The sequence below is a fragment of the Octopus sinensis genome, linkage group LG7, assembly GCF_006345805.1.
Source record: "Octopus sinensis linkage group LG7, ASM634580v1, whole genome shotgun sequence".
NCBI lineage: Eukaryota > Metazoa > Mollusca > Cephalopoda > Octopoda > Octopodidae > Octopus > Octopus sinensis.
Genome location: NC_043003.1, coordinates 94,018,600 through 94,022,525, shown reverse-complemented (window position 1 = coordinate 94,022,525; position 3,926 = coordinate 94,018,600). Strand labels below are relative to the sequence as shown.

Genomic DNA, 3,926 nt, shown 5'->3' with positions numbered 1-3,926 from the left:
AACTGACTGCTTATTGGGATCATTCGTCATTTGGTTTCCGGTAGCTTTTCTCTCTTTTACAGACCCAGTGAACATATATTTCGTATTTCAAAGAAATTCAAACGATAGATATAAGACCCAAGTAAAAAAGATTCTCAACAATTCAACTTCCCTGCTTGACATTAAAACACCCACCCCCAACAGGGGGCTTAACTCTCACATTTTTGAGCTCCATGACCTTCATTTTTCAAGTGCAAAATCATTTTAACAGGTTCAATAAGACTGGAATTTAGGAATATGCTCATAAAAATCAGTAGTATAGGATACATGTGGCACGATTACAATTTTGGGGGTGGGGGTGGGGGTAAAGAGGGAAATAACCCTCATCTGCAATTTTGATGAAATTCGAAACAGATATTCTAGTTCATTACAGAAAATATAACAGAAAAGTCTAATTCTTCAATTGAATGTAACACGGGAAACACCGAGTATCTCTGCTAGTATATATATATATATATATATATATATATATATATATATATATTAGAAAATGGAGAAACATACTTAAATCAATAAAACATCAACTATCAGATGATACCCAATCAATATTTTATTACACCATTACATATCAGTAAAGGCATTATACAAAATATACAGTAAATGTAAATAGACAAAGAGATATAAGTATAAAATTTCAAATATAATATGTAATTAAATCATAACTGACAGCTGTTTCGGCAGCAAGGGCAGTCATACCTCATTTAACCTATAAGCCATAAAGGCAGGTATAAATGAGGCATTAACAAGGATGCCCCACGGCCTCTTCAGAGAATTAAATTTGTTATAATTGTGAAAAAATTATTTTTCCATATACATATAAATATAAAAATATAAAAATGTAAAACATAAAAACTTATGCATAAACTTCATAATGCTACACTTATATAATATAATACTCATAGGTACAATAATGCAAGGTAAACAAAACAAAATGAAACAAAATATATATCAGTGTATATATTAATATTAATAAGCACAGTTATTATACATATTTGGCTAATAGTTTTAAAAACTAACACATAGGAGATGAAAAATAATAATTAAAACCATGGTTCAGTTCATAAAATTATAAAGCTATAAAAGTCAATAAAAATTACTATTAATATAATAATAATAATAATAATAATAATAATAATAATAATAATAATAATAATAATAATAATAATAATAATAATATAATAATAATAATAATAATAATAATATTAATAATAGATACAGTTATGTATGCACCAAGTCCATCCTTTCAAGATCGAAATAACTATGAGTTTAGAAATTCTGACCACTAGGTAATGATTATTTAGATTATAACACCGGTTTATTGCATAGTAAACATACCGGTTATTAGATTTACCGTAAGTTTGTTACGATTCCAAGTACGCTAAGTTATAAAATATATATTAATTTATATATTATAAATATATCTCTTTTTTACTTAATAAATTCAATGCCATAATATACCAGATTAGGCATTAAATAATATCAACATGGGGAAGTACTAATGCAATCGTATATAAGAACATCACAGAAATTTTAAAAGATATATATATTATAAATACTTAAGATAAAATGTGATAAACTAAATAAGAAGGAATAATTACGGTTACACACATATTATAAGTACAAACCAGTATATATGTATTCATATATTATTAAAATTAAAATAAATGATAGATATGTATGTATAAAACTACACTTGTATAAGTAAGTAAGTAAAAAATAAATAGATAACAACTTAGATGACTTGATATGTATGTATAAATTTACACTTAAATAAGCAAATAAATAAATAATTAGAAGACTAAATGCAGAGATAGATACAATTACAATAAAATAAAAAATAAAGTGAATATATATATTATATTGATGAAAGCAAACCTGTATGGAAGGATAATTTAAAGTACAGATCCAGAAGACAATAGATATAAACTAAATATATAAGGCTGGTAATATTTATAAAGCCAAATGTTTGTAAATGAAAAAGTTTATTAGTAAATAACATAAGATACAAATTAAGGTGAGTACAAAGAAAGACCAAATATACAATATAAACCTGCCAAATAAACACATACAAAAAACCTAGATTCTCAACCTAAACAAACCAAACTCATAAAAGGCTCACATAAATTACATACTACACAATAGCATTACATTATCAAGAGCTAGGTATCTAACCAAGATATACATATATACTATGCAATATTAGAAAACTTCAAAAATCACATATTACAAGGCAAATACCAAAATGAATATGTTATTCATGTCATATTGCATTTCCCTTAAAAACAAGAAAAAAACCACATATAAAAAACAGAAACAATTAATACTAGACACATCTATTATCATTATACAAATGTAGCTATAAAATTATAAAATTATAAATTTATAAGTTGCATACTTTAGAATTATAGAAGACCACTAGTATAGTTAGTTATAGAAGGGAGTTAAAAAATTATTAATAGTAGAAGTGCTAAGTTCTATTTGAATCTAGAAAAGGTGAACGGTAGTCTATGAATGCAAAAAAAGTTTTTTCATTTATGTTGTTAATAATTTGCCTACCCGCTTTAATAATGAAAAAATTTCATTAATACATAGAGAGCATTTTTTATTTTTTCCATTATACACAGGTGCTGAAGTTAGTATTTTCCAGTTTAATCTAAAATCTAAGTTCTTACTTTTAAGTTCCCAGATGTATGCACTTAGCCCTGTGGAGTACATTCTATTTTTATTTCTAAAAGTATATCTGTGATAATTCAATCTCTGTTTTATGCTATTCATAGTTGCCCCGATGTACACCCTACTACTCAATTGTGTATCTACAGTGCATTGGTAAACTACCTCCTTCCTGAGGCATTGATTACCAAACACACATTTATTTCTGTTTCTGAAATTACAAAGATTAACAGAATGAGGTAATCTAAGATTGGTCCCCACCCCTGTACCACCATTCACATTATAAGTGTTACAATTGTTATCATCATCCAAACCCAAAATCAACGAATGAGTTAATTTCACATTATTGGCTATATTCCTATCACTAGTACTAGTATTGGTAGTAGTAGTATCATCTATTATATTTATATTATCACTAGCAGGTACGGTGCACTCATAATTAGTAAGGGGGTTGTTCACATTAGTTCCAAGAAAGTTTCTATTACTATTATTATTAAAGAGGGGCAAATTACCATTGTCTAAATTCAATTTTCTATTCTTATAGAAGTAATCCAGTTTCCTGTTATTAAAAGAGGAGATAATGGTGGCTAGATTATGAGTAATGCTATATCCCACTCTAACAGTACTGTTGTTAATTAAAGGACTAAATTTATTCTTATCCTTACCAAAATGCCTAAATATAACATTATGCAAAGCTCTCACTATGTTTGTTTTAATCTGCATTGCATATGGGATAATCAGCCAGAGTGTATCCTTATCAGAATTAGGATTGCCTATCGAATTATTGTTATTTGTAAAAATCCTATTCCTAGACCAACCCATAAGCTTACTATTCTTACCATCGTCATTGTTATATCTATCTATATCAATATTCCCATGATTATTACGCAAGTAAACTTTACCATTATCATGTCTACCATAAGTTTTAATATGTATATTATTATTAATATTACTACTATTACCAGTTTGCTCAGATCTATTTAAGCTACCGTTCACCTTTCCGAGGTTAACATCACCTCTACAATTATTATAGGTGTTATCATATATTCTATTTTTTCTATTCTTATTTTATTATTGTTTATCCTAAATCTATTGGTGTTGTTCCTATAGTTCCACCTCCATTAGGAGGGTTCCCCTAGGTATAAACCATATCTTACTTTTATATCCTGCCTTAAGTAATGCTGTATTGTATCTATCACAATGCTTGTTAAAAATTT

General features: G+C 27.2%; 1 long non-coding RNA gene across 1 annotated transcript in view; it reads left to right on the top strand.

The window, feature by feature from the left end:
• The first annotated feature begins 3,150 nt into the window (after window positions 1–3,150).
• Window positions 3,151–3,926, top strand: part of LOC118764121 — a 7,734-nt gene continuing 6,958 nt past the window's right edge. The window contains exon 1 of the long non-coding RNA XR_004999912.1: window positions 3,151–3,162. This is a non-coding gene — a long non-coding RNA (uncharacterized LOC118764121). The remainder of the gene's footprint in view (window positions 3,163–3,926) is intronic.